This window comes from Ctenocephalides felis, unplaced genomic scaffold, assembly GCF_003426905.1.
Source record: "Ctenocephalides felis isolate EL2017-DRISC unplaced genomic scaffold, ASM342690v1 CF-g0.4_SCAFFOLD_00618, whole genome shotgun sequence".
NCBI classification, from domain to species: Eukaryota; Metazoa; Arthropoda; class Insecta; order Siphonaptera; family Pulicidae; genus Ctenocephalides; species Ctenocephalides felis.
Genome location: NW_020536772.1, coordinates 1 through 14398, shown reverse-complemented (window position 1 = coordinate 14398; position 14398 = coordinate 1). Strand labels below are relative to the sequence as shown.

General features: G+C 34.1%; 1 pseudogene; it reads right to left on the bottom strand.

Annotated features, from left to right (window-relative positions):
• Positions 1-11883: 11883 nt before the first annotated feature.
• On the bottom strand, positions 11884-14398 carry LOC113366712 (annotated as a pseudogene; the record flags this gene model as incomplete).

Genomic DNA, 14398 nt, shown 5'->3' with positions numbered 1-14398 from the left:
ATGAGACAGACGGCATAGGCGTTGCTTCGGTATCTTCAGTATCAATATTCATCTTAGGATGTTCGGTTATTTGATTGTGTGTTTCCTTTTTCGATTCTGAAGAAGCTGCTGTACCCCCAATCATGGGGGCACATAAACTTTGGTTTAGCCTTTCAGTAAATTAATCTTAGAGCAATAATTACTCAATTTGTAGTAACTTTTTAATTATTAAAAACTCGGTTGTGTCAAATTATGTACATTTATACTTAGAAGAGAGGACTTGCCCACCAGTAAGAATAGGAAATAATCAAGTACCTCAAGAAGACCATGTGAAATATCTCGGCATATACCTCGATAGAAAACTTAATTAGCGAACTCATATTAAAAAAAGAGACAACAGCTTGAGATAAAAATCAAAAAGCTTTACTGATTACTAGGAACTAAATCCAAACTAAGCGCATACAATAAGCTACTTTTATATAAAACTTTATTCAAACCAATTTGGTGTTATGGTATACAATTGTGGGGCAGTGCTCATAAGACCAATATAGAAATTATACAGAAATTTCAAAACAAATTTTTGAAAATTGCCTTAGGAGCTCCAAAATATGTTCCCAACTAGTTGATTCATGCTGACACGAATACACCTACCATGAATGAAGTAATAACAAAAACAGCACAGAAGTATAGAAACAAGCTAATCAATCAACCAAATACATTAGCAAACTCATTGATAACAGAGAACTATCGTAGAAGGTTGAAAAGAAAGCGCCACTGGATTTAAGCAATCAAATCTCCTGAGAAAAAATGGAAATAACTTAATCATTATTATAAGAAATTATTTAATAAGTAAATATTGTAAATTTTATATCGAAAAAACAACTACTGAGTTGTTTTTTCCTACAAGTCAAAGTAGTATACAATGTACCTTTTCGGCGGACTATTGTAAATCCATTAAATTTACTGAATGTCTTATACTGGACAGTTGTAAATAAAAGAGTTAATAAAAAAAAAAAAAAAAAAAAAAATTAAGCTCCGCATGTCTAAAACGGCTGGACCTGACTTTGCCAAAAACTAATCAGTACATCTCTCTATCAACCATTTTTTTTGAGTTTTTTGAACCATTCAAATCAGTTGATTCGTGCGCCCGAAAACGTGGACGAAAAATTGTATCCATACATAAATCCATTTTTTTTTTAGGCATGCCAAAATGTTTAGAAACCTTCAAAATGTAAAGATATTGAAAATTTTCAATTTCGATTTTTGTACAATTACAATAACTTCCTCTACCGAAAGTTAAAAAGTGGAACATTTGAGTTCTGAAAGTATAATTTAATTATAATTAAATATAACATAAAAATTATTATTGTTATTTCTCTAGAGTTGGAATTGTCTAAATATATAATTTAACCATTTCTCTTAGTAATAAGTGCGCCTAGTTTGAAATATAGAGGAGCACGAGCGTGAGACTACGAAATGCTTTAACTAGGCGTTAATACGATGTGAATGAATTTTAAAACGTGCTGAAGGAAATAGCCACAAATATGTTTTTAATACATTTTTCTTCTAATCGCAAAAGATAATATGAAAATAGTAGAAACGCAAGTATGAATGAAATCATATATTCATTGACATTTCTATGAGATACTAATAAAATCAAAGTAAAAAATTCTGTTTGAAAAAAGCGTATAATTATTGGGATATTATATAAACTACCAAATCGATATAAATAAAAAACAATTATAACAATGAAAATATTAAAATGAATAAATTTAATTTTATTTTGTGTTTCAAAATCAGTAATTGTTATAAATGGTTTTATACAAAAAGATCATACCGAACTTTGATAAATAATATACAATTTGAAAATGGCAGGCGCAAAAAGACGGTAAACTGTATTAGATTAATATATTTCAAGAAAAAGTTAAGTTGTGCTATTGTTAATGAATTATATCATTTTGTGAGGAGGATAATCTACTTGATTCAATAATCACTCCTGGTCCATTATCAAATGGTATAGAAATTGTTATGTCTAGCAATTGAAGGCTATTGGATAAAAAATCTTTAGGAAAGTCTATGATACTATTTTAATACCATGCATAAATTTAATGAAAGAATTGAATTTGAACTTCTGCCATTTCTTTTAGTTTTCTATGTTCACGATACAATATTGATTGAAAAAAATTATAATTACTTTATAATTATTAATGAAAATTTCAACAAATTACTAATTAATTAATATTATAATATACATATTAATTACACGTAAAAACAATGTTTCTATTGAAAAAATAGATAATTTCAAATAAAATGTCTTTCTTTATATCACATGCAACAAGGCATTCAGAATACCTTGTAAAAAAATTTGCAAAAACGCATTGTTGATTTCGGGGAAAACATACATTAATATAAAAGAATCAGTGGCGTAACTATAGGGTGGCGTGGGTGGCAAAATGCCACGGGCCCTCGACCTAAGGAGGCCCCGGCCCAGGAAACCGCGGACTCAGAAATACATTTTTATATTGTACATAAATTTTATCTCACTTAAAACTTATATTTTATATTTTTTAAGTCCAAAGTCGAAGTTAATTATTCAACTAGCATCGAACTTACATTTGGCCGAATTAGTTAATTAAAACCAAAGGAGTCAACGCCGCACGGCGAAAGTGGGTGGAAGTGCTGCGATGGATCTGCATTGGAAAATCTTTAGTTTATATAATGATATCAAGAATGAATCAATCAATTTATTATTGTATATATATATATATAATAATTTATACTTTATCGACTTTTAAGATAAAAAACGAACACGTGAAGAACTGTTTTCTCAATATCAGGGGCATAGCGCGCCTTCGCGGAGCCTCGTATAAAAATTTGTTTGGGGGCCCCTTAAGAATAAATTTTTTATCACAAAATATTGAAATGCATAAAATTAGAAAAATAGTTATTTATCATTCTAATTATTTTTCAATCTAAATTTTATTATTTTCTGAATTTTTCATAAATAATTTCAGATAAAAATATTCCCACCTTATCTTTTTCCGAAAAACTGAATTATTAAGTGATCTTTAGATTTTCTAAAGTTTCTATCTCTAGGAGCAATAGTGACAGGTCTGGTAGACATTTCTATCCTAAAGTAATTTTTTTTTAGTTTTAATTTTGAATATCATCGTATTCGTGAAGTATATATAAAGTTTTAAAAAGCTTTTCAAATAAAGAATTAGCTTACAAGTTGAAGTTCAATACTGCTCGATAACTACGTCCAAGTTATTTAATTTTTTATAAATGAATGTTTTGCTTTAGATTTTTCATCAATTTCTGCTCACGCTCGTCGGGCCCCCTTAGCCTGGGGGCCCCGTAATTTTGATACGGCGGTAGCTACGCTCCTGTTCAATATACAAAGAGTGGACTCCGACAAGTCTCTTTCTTATTTTTATTTATTATAATCCGTATATTGCTGATTATACTATTTGTTGCATTGCAAGCCTAATTTCAACACATTCTAAACAAAAGGATTTTAATTCGTTTTAGAACACATCCACTGGTTTCTTCATAATTTTTCGCGTTTTCTTTAAACAGTTTATAAATTTTTAATTATTTTGGCTATGATATAAAAAGATGATGAATTTTATCAAGATTTGAATCTAATAACAAAATAACATTAAAAATATCCAAGCCTACTAGATGTGCACGACATTCTGATCCCATTTTTGCTTTAAAACTCCGTTTTTTGAAATCCAATATGATATGAATTGGTTTTCCATTGTAATAATCTACTACTATCGGCACAGCATCTAAAGCGCTATAATCTAAAACAAAACTATGAACTTTTCATAGGAAGGTAATACGCTATTTTGACAAGCTTTGGGAATTCATATTCAAGATACTGGAAGTTTGTTCAAAGTGAATATATCGAATATTAGACTATTAAATAAAAGCTCTATAATTTGTTTAGATAAAAAAGACATATTAGAAATTCAAAATAAACAAATTTCAAAATCATTATTTAACAGATCAGTACCATGAAAAACTTTTGTTCAGATTCTAAACCATTTGCCAGGAAAATTTAGTTTTCGATCAAATTTCAGAGATGTAATAGGAAATTCTTTGGAATAGACACTTTTACGCTTGAATTTGAAGTTAACATTTTATTTTTATTTGATTTTGAATAGGTGCAGGGTTAACTACTGTTTCTTCAAGAAGAAGCTAGATGACAAATGTCTTCATCTTCGTTAAAAAAATTCAAAAGGTATTGAAACAGATTGGATTTCCGAGAAAATGAATACTTATCAATACTGTTTTCAATTAGGGGTATTGTTTAAATCATAAATTTTTATAAAGTTCGAACATCACTACTCAATAATTACAGTAAAAAAAAGAAATTGTTAATGGTAGGTTATGTAATAATTAAATTTAAGAAAGTGTTATTTATTAATTTTTATTAAAAAAATACATTTGATTTTAATTTCCATTTATTCTAACGTTGAAAATATTCACTAATATTTTATGTTTGCTTTTCAAGAAAATTTAAATTTTATGTGTTTATGTTATTTTTATATAATTACTTATAATTAAACCTTTAAATCAATACTTTACTTTTCTACCTTTTGTACAATTTCATTAATTAAAGCCATAAAATATAAATTAGTCGAAATTGGTTTGCTAATTGTGATAAAATTCATTAAAAATTGTTTTAGCCAGTAGTAAAACAGCGTGTGAATGACTATTAACGTTTTTTTAATCAAAATTAGATAAAATAAAAATGGAGTACCACCATAGGGCCCCATTGCAAAAGCATTAGTTGCGGAAAAATAAACGTTAAACAAAAAATAATCTTGTTCAAAAGTTATCATTATTAACTTCCCGAAGAAGAAGTTATGTTTTAGCGAAAAAATCCGATTTGCTGATTTTAATGTTATCTCGATTTTTCAAGTGATTCTGTATCGAATGAGGGCATATTTGAAAAAAATTATTTAAAATGGGAATGGCGTTGATTTATTTTTGGCAAAGATAAACCAGGCCGTTTTTTCATTTGACGATTTTGATGATACCATGTATATATATCGATAGATTTTGTAGTCAAAAATAACAAGTTAAAATATCATAGGCCTACAAGTTGAATGAAGTGAAGCAGAAGAATTATAAAAAATCATCAAAATTTAAAATTTCGACGAGAGTTTAAGCGATTCTAATCAGAATCTATGCCGCTGCGCAATGTACGTTCCGTGTTTCGTAGTTAGCTATTGATTACAGTCGATGTCCACATTCTCAAAGATTTGAAGAAATTCATTGGGAAATTGCACGATAGAGGAAATCGACTTGACAATATTAAGTTCGAGAGAAAGAGGTGAACAAACACGACAAGCAACCGTGCATCCTGAGATCTCTGGTCAGTCGCGAGAACAATAAAGGACCTCAGAAGGTGGAAAGCAACAGAAGGTTACGACATACCGGCAGACCTGCTGAAAAACCTGGGCAATAACGAATTAAATAGAAAGAAACAACACAATAAAGTACGCACATGATCTCGTAGTTATACCAATAACCAAAACAGAGAATAATAAGAAAGCAGATGATTGATGACTTATGCGAAAAGAAAAACACATAGAAATGAAAAATGAAGCACGGGATCAAGAAGTTTGAAATAAAGTTTGGACGGGAAAATTCATAAGAGTGAATAAAAAGTAATAGTAATAAAATGGTAATCTCTCAAATATATCTATTATTACAAAATGTATGCAAAACAATATGCCACCATAGTACAAATAATATTAACGCAAAAACACTAATAAATCAGTATTAAACTAGTAGGGCGCCTAGCATCGTGCCTTAAGGCAAATTGTTCGAACTTCAGGAACTATTTTTTTTTTTAAGATTAACATTTTTGAACAAAAATTACTTTAAAAAAAATAGTTTTTGATAAACTATAAAATTTTGACAAAAATTGAACTTTTTTGAAAAAAAGGCTTTTTGAAAAAAAATGTTTTCTTTATTTTAAAATACTTTGGAAATTCTGAACTTTTTCCAAAGCAATCATACTGCTTTAACAGCATAGAGACGAAATATCGAAGAGCGTAAGCGCCGCGTCGCCGTCTAACGAATAAACATTGGTACGGAACCCATAGGAATGTAAACAAAATTTATACTTATTGTTAAAATCTCTATAAAATATCTGATAATTTGATGTGCATATATCTAATGATCATTTTTGACCGCCAATTGGCTTTTTTTTTTACTTTTTTCATTAGATCTCCGAAACCGCTAGATATGCCTTCATGAAAATTTGATCAATTTTTCATCTTGTAAAGTAAATAAAAGTAAAATGTTTTTTGAATTATTAAAATCGGACGCTCTGTTCTCTTAAAAACTGAGTTACCGTTTGTGGCACTTTTTGCCAAATGCCAAAAACTAATCAGCACGTCTCCTTATCAACAGCAATCGAATGTTTTTTGAATAATCGAAATCGGTTGAACATTTGTATCCGCACACACACACGCACACACATACACACACACACTCATACATCCATATGATTGAAGTGATGCTGGCAAGTGATGCTGCTTGGAACGCCATAGACAGATTTGTGAGAGACGTATTAAGAACCTGCGTTCTATAGAGAGAGAAAGGGCGAATGGGACTTCGCCCATTTGAAAGATAAGTATAATGTTCATGAATTATAACTTTGATTATAACAAGTTAAGAATTTATATCATTCTAGATCCTCCCCCCACGAAGTAATGCCTAACGGCGGTTTCCGTGGGGACCAGAGGCAAGGGCAAAGCGGAGGTTTTAGTCGGTATTATACCAGGGCGGTATCGAGTCCGACATACCCAGACAGAAGACCGGTCTGGGATGCATAAAGGCATTTCCTTCGCTATACAAAAAAACACTCATATATCTATTAAGGTATGCCAAAATGTTCAGAAACCTCTGAAACGTAAAGATATATAAAAATTTTGATTTTCGATTTCTTTGCGATTACTGTAACTTACCCTACGAGAAATTAATAATGTTGATTAGTAAAAAGTCCATATTAAAATTATACTATTATTAATCATCAAAAATAAATACTCAAATATTATAAAATCCATAATAAAATGATACTATATTATAATTGGGCACACTGATTGATTGTATAAAATTAATGAGCCACAAATGAAAAGTAAACTCTTGAAACAAAAATAGAAAAATATTATTAAAATTATTATGAAACATTTTTTATTTGCAGCGCGATACTAACGATTGAAATACATTTGTAATTGTAATTAAATTTGCATGCACTCATATAAGTTTTGCCTTAACTGATCGTTTTATAGCTTAAAAAATAGTATTCTTCACTTTCTCTAGTTTTACGTTCCTTATTATACAATTTTATCAAATTACAATTTAAATATTCTCGTCTATATTTGACCTCAATTCGGAATAAGTGAATTTAGCTCAAAATGCATTCATATTATCACAATTATAATTGTTAAGGAAAGTATACGAAAATCAAACGTAGATCATTCGAATTGAATAAACAAAATTATTAATTTACATATTGATAAGAGCCACTATGTATATAAGTGATGTAATTGTTTAACTGGAATATTACAGGCGCAATTATTGAATCGAAATATCTATAAAACATATTAATGTCACGAGAATGCACGTGCAATGTATTGTGGAACTGTTTCAAATTCACTTATCATCTCTAACTGATACCGTAAATAATGTAAATAAACACCTAGAATGCATAATTAAATATCTAGTTTACTCTAACTGCATATAATTAACCATAATGAGTTAAACGGTTCGAGAAATTGTGTGACAATATGTAAGTGAAAATAAATAAATATATTTTTAACATGCGGTTTGTTCAAGTTATTTTAATAATGTATTGTTTCAAATTTTAATGTAGAACGTAGCTGCTGCATATGTTTATAACATATGTTTAAAATATATGTTCATAACATATGTGTATTGTATATATATATATATATATATATATATATATATATATATATATATTAGGGTGGGCCGAATCATTATAGAAAAAATTAAGCGATATGGGCACCTTTTCATATGAATATATGTGTTATTTAAATGAATTTTGACTTCAAAACCATATATCGCAAATAACTCTTTAGCCAGCGAAATTTTCAATAAAATACTGTTTTTAATAAGTTAATATATTAATTTAGGCATGTGAATAATTCCAATTGTAAGTTATATTCTTTTAATATTGTACGGGGGTTTTTAAATCGGGTTAGTTTGTTGTTATTTATTTCCATCAGAGCGCTAGTATTTTTTTATAATAATTCTCGAACTTTCGAAAAGAATATATTAATGTGGAAAATTCGCATAAATCTTCATTCAGTTCTCCAGTTAGACGTGAAGTATCAGGCGAATTCTTATTTAAATTCAGGCGCAAGTGCTAGTAATTTGAATCATATGCGCTCGCATGATCAATTACATTTGGGGAAGCAAAAGAATTTACTGGTGTAAATCTTCCGACAAGTATGGAAATTATCAGGTATTATTTTTATTTGGCCGAAGAATCAAAAAAACAAAATAAATGTTTTCATATAAAACATTTACTCCCAAATGTGGTAACGAAATTGATTCAGACGTGGGAAAAAATTGATATTCCAATTATGGAGAACGAAGTATCGCTAGAAAATTGAACGATTGATTGATAAATATAAAAGTACAAATAAAAAGCAAGTCTACCCAAGCATCATTTCAGGAGTTTGTAGAATCCACGAAAGAATTATTTTATATTGGAAATGCAAATGCGATTTGCGAAGATTACTGTGTTCTTGTGGATTGATCCCAAAACATTTACAAGCGTTTATGATGGATCAACATAATGAGAGGAAATCTACGATACCAGAATATATATAAAATTGAAGATGAAGTATCAGAATCTACAATAACTAGCAATATTACTCCAGGTGAGACATATACTCCAGATGTTGATTTTGATTTTAAAAGCAGTTCGGAAAGTTTACAAAATACTTCTCATATAAACGTGGTCCATATAGTCGAAGATATAAGGCTCCAAGCTATGCCTTAATGTGCGACAGATTTGCAATTCTGATAGAGTTGGGTCTGGCGTGGTGACGGCAATCCTGCGTGACCTGGCATAACGGATGATTGGGGCAATCCTGTCATTATGGACAAAAATAAAAGCGTTCGCGAGAGGCAGAAAAAATAGGCAAGCTCTACACAACCGATATGATTTCTTCTGAATTAATATACATTTCATCGACGGCCAAAAATGATTCTATTACCATGGAAAAAATCGATAAGAAGTTTCACCCACGAATGATTAAAGAAGCGCATTTAGTTTATTAAAGGAACCGAATGGCCAATTGTTGGGTTACACAAAATTGGAAAATGAAGATTCGGAAAGTAAGTAATCAAATTGAACGAGTTTTCGCCGATAAAGGAATAGCTCTCGATTCTTTGATAGGCATATTTTGCGATGGTGAACCAGCAAATACAGGCGTAAAAATGGTATTTTACGTCGATTTGAAATTCAGTTAAACAGGCCACTGCATTGGTTTGTGTGTCTTCTCCACTTTAACGAACTTCCACTTCGCCATTTATTTAACTATTTGGAAAAATCATTGACCACTGGACCACGAACAAAAACTGGAATATTAGCAAACAAATTGAAACATGCGAAAATATACCGGTGAGTTATAACATATTTACTATTTTTATACCCTATGTTCAAATTCAATATAAATTTATTTTTTCCTATATACTTCCAGCCGGTAAAAGACTTTGAAAACAATCCCACTTGAAAATTTGGCTGATATAAGTCCTGCTGAATCGACAACTGACTCAAGTTATTTAATAAAAATAGCTAAGACAGTTGCTTCTGGAGAAGTATCGACAGACTTAGCTAACATGAAACAGGGCAATAGCACATTCCCGTTGGCTCACGAAGGCTAGTAGGTTACTTCGGTTATGGTAACTACTAATAAGCCTTCCAAAAATTTGAAAATTCTGGCAAACTACGTAATGAAAGTATATATATTCCAATGTACTTTAACATTAAATATTACAACTCTGTGGTGTATGGTATATATTATTTTATAAATTATTAGCTGGACGCAATATTAGACTCGAATTTGAGACAAATTGTGAACAATGTTGCTAAAGAAAACGCATACTATGCTCCACTCAGAAAATATTTTATTAGCAATGTTTGTTTGATAATAAAAGGAAATACGAGATTCAGCTATAAGAAAATCTTATATTACCGTAATATGTGGAAGACCTGACGCAATTGAGAGATTACAAAACACCCGAAATAAATTTCGAATGCACCGACTATACTAATATGATAGATATGGATGATTATTCAAATATATCCGAACCAGCCTTTACGCTAATATTCCTCATGAACATCTAGTACAATATCTACAAAGCAATGAGTGTCCATGGAGTGACCCTAAAATCCGGTCCACATTCAGGGAACTGAGAGACATGTTCAATTACTGGCTAATGTATCAAAACGCGTATTAGAGCAAAATCGCGAAGGTTTTATGACAGCGACACTACTATCTCGTGAAAAAAGCATCCTCGACTGGAAAGCAAGCAAGATTTCAGATATTAATTATTTAAATTGTATTAGCTAAATGTAAAAATTTTATTTTTAATAAAAATGTAACTTAAAGAAATAAAAATTTGTATTTAAACCATGTCATGTAAATAATATAGAATAAATATATGTCATTCCTAAAAAACCCCAAAAACAATATTTTTCTTCAAAAGTAGTTTGACCTGTGTTCGATGCATGATTCTAGGTTAGGCTTACTCGCAAATGTCCCCTAACATTTTACTTGATGTAGTCTGATGTACCCGTAAGTTACGATTTCAAAAAGCCGGAAATGTTTTTAATTTACCCTGTTTCGATGCATGATTCTAGGTTAGGCTTACTCGCAAATGTCCCCTAACAGTTTACTTGAGTTAGTCTGATGTACCCGTAAGTTAACTGATTTTTCAAAAAGCCGGAAAATGTTTTAAACCTGTTTCGATGCATGATTCTAGGTTAGGCTTACTCGCAAATGTCCCCTAACAGTTTACTTGATGTAGTCTGATGTACCCGTAAGTTACTGATTTCAAAAGCCGGAAAATGTTTTTAACCTGTTTCGATGCATGATTCTATGTTAGGCTTACTCGCAATGTCCCCTAGAAGTTTTACTAGATGTAGTTTGAAATTATATATAAATACGAATATTTTGTTAAAAAGGAAATAAATATACTGAATATTTATTATAAAAGAATCGAAATATTTATAGGTTGGAAGTTACTAATTTATTAGAGTATATTACAAAATTAAATAAAAATAGCAACTTGCACGTATTTTGCCACATTGACAACTTACACGTATTCTGCAAATTGACAACTTGCACGCATTCTGTGCAAATTGACAACTTGCACGTATTTTACACATTGACAACTTGCACGCATTTTGCATTATAGATAACTTATACGTACTTTTCTTATTAGCAACTTGTACGCATTTCCAAGAAATTTAGCAAAAACATTCTCCCTATTTAGAATTTTAATGAATTATATCATATATTTATATTAAAAAATTATGAAAAGTTTCTCTTAAAAAACATATATTTCGTAAACTTAAAAAATATTTATAACTATTCTCTTGACATTATGGTTATTGAAAGAAATAATGAATATTTCTAGTATTGTAATTTGTCGATAAGTTTTGATTTACGTACGTGCTGACTCACGCACGTTGTACAAAATCTTAGGTAGATACCGAAGAAGTGTCACATGTACAGCATGTACAAGTTTTCGACTGTCAAGCTACTGATTTTGGCATGGTGCAATGCGACGGCTTAAGGCTTATGCTCTAATAGCGTGGGGTGACGTCAAGCCAACATGACGAATCCCCAAGCCAAGGGCTGAGTCTCAACGGATCGCAGCGTGGTAACTGCTCTGCTGCCGGTACAACACCCCGCCAGGTACCTAAGTCGTTTACAAACGATTCCGAGTCTCTAACATCGAACTAGTAACCCTGATCGTCGACCGTATAGGCAAGACAGATATAACGGACGGATATCGCCCCTGTCCAGGCGCCTCATTCGTCTAAAAATGGCTCGTGCGAATAAACGGCGTGTGCCGAATACCTAATAAATCCATTGTATTGAGCCTTTCGACTCACGAGACTCCTAGAGATATCGTTGCTTACTTTGTCTAGAAAGGATCGGCCTTAGAGGCGTTCAGGCATAATCCCACGGATGGTAGCTTCGCACCACCGGCCGCTCGACCGAGTGCGTGAACCAATGTCCGAACCTGCGGTTCCTCTCGTACTGAGCAGGATTACTATCGCAACGACGATTCATCAGTAGGGTAAACTAACCTGTCTCACGACGGTCTAAACCCAGCTCACTTTCCCTATTTGTGGTGAACAATCCAACCTTGGCGAATTCTGCTTCGCAATGATAGGAAGAGCCGACATCGAAGGATCAAAAAGCAACGTCGCTATGAACGCTTGCTGCCACAAGCCGTTATCCCTGTGGTAACTTTTCTGACACCTCTTGCTGAAAACTCTTCAAGCCAAAAGGATCGATAGGCCATGCTTTCGCGTCCCTGTGGCACACTGAACAACGGGATCAAGCCAGCATTTGCCCTTTTGCTCTACGCGAGGTTTCTGTCCTCGCTGAGCTGGCTTAGGACACCTGCGTTATTATTTGACAGATGTACCGCCCCAGTCAAACTCCCCGCCTAGCAGTTTCCTCGAATCGGATCACGCTAGAGTATTGTTGGCGATCGGCGCAATGGCTCACACCCACTCTTATGCGCTTGGCTCTAGAAAACCGTGACAGTCGGAACGCCAAGTTTTCGACGCACAGCTTTCCGCCCAATCGAGTAAGTAAAGAAACGATGAAAGTAGTGGTATTTCACCGACGATATTACTATCTCCCACTTATGCTACACCTTTCATGTCTCCTTACAATGCCAGACTAGAGTCAAGCTCAACAGGGTCTTCTTTCCCCGCTAATTTTTCCAAGCCCGTCCCTTGGCAGAGGTTTCGCTAGAAAGTAGATAGGGACATGGGAATCTCGTTATCCATTCATGCGCGTCACTAGTTAGATGACGAGGCATTTGGCTACCTTAAGAGAGTCATAGTTACTCCCCGCTCCCGTTTACCCCCGCGCTTGCTTGAATTTCTTCACGTTGACATTCAGAGCACTGGGCAGAAATCACATTGCGTCAACACCCGCTAGGGCCATCGCAATGCTTGTTTTAATTAGACAGTCGGATTCCCCTAGTCCGTGCCAGTTCTGAGCTGACCGTTGAATGGCGGCCGAAAGTACGACTGACCGACCGAAGCCGGCACAGAAACCGTCGCAGCAAGAAAGATCCGCGGGGGGGCCTAGACACGGGACCGAGCTCGGATCTAAGTCACAAGACAATTTCACCTTGCCCAGGCCCGGCACATCGGCCTACGCCCGCTTCCCAACCAAGCCCGCACCCCCGATCCTCAGAGCCAATCCTTATCCCGAAGTTACGGATCAATTTGCCGACTTCCCTTACCTACATTTATCTATCGACTAGAGCTCTTCACCTTGGAGACCTGCTGCGGATATGGGTACGAACCGGCGCGACACCTACCGTGGCCCTCTCCTGGATTTTCAAGGTCCGAGGGAAGATACGGACACCGCCACAACTGCGGTGCTCTTCGCGTTCCAAACCCTATCTCCCTTCTAGAGGATTCCAGGAAACTCGAACGCTCATACAGAAAGAAAACTCTTCCCGTATTTCCCGACGGCGTCTCCAGGTCATTTTGGGTTACCCCGACGAACTCTCTTGCGAGGGCCCGACTTGTAAACGGTTCCCTGCCGGGTTCCGGAATAGGAACCGGATTCCCTTTCGCCCATGGGTGTGAAATTTTATTCAAAATAAAATACACCGACATCAACATAGGATTTCTCCTGGGGCTTAGGATCGACTGACTCGTGTGCAACGGCTGTTCACACGAAACCCTTCTCCACGTCAGTCCTCCAGGGCCTCGCTGGAGTATTTGCTACTACCACCAAGATCTGCACCGAGGCGGCTCCAGGCAGGCTTACGCCCAAACCCTTCTGCGCACACCACCGCGACCCTCCTACTCACCAGGGCGTCAAAACAACTATTATGAACGTTTCTCATGCCTGGCGGCCGAGTATAGGCACGAACGCTTCAGCGCCATCCATTTTCAGGGCTAGTTGCTTCGGCAGGTGAGTTGTTACACACACTCCTTAGCGGATTCCAACTTCCATGGCCACCGTCCTGCTGTCTTAAGCAACCAACGCCTTTCATGGTATCCCATTAGCGTCGTTTAGGCGCCTTACTCGGCTTTTGGTTCATCCCACCGCGCCAGTTCTGCTTACCAAAAATGGCCCACTAGGCACTC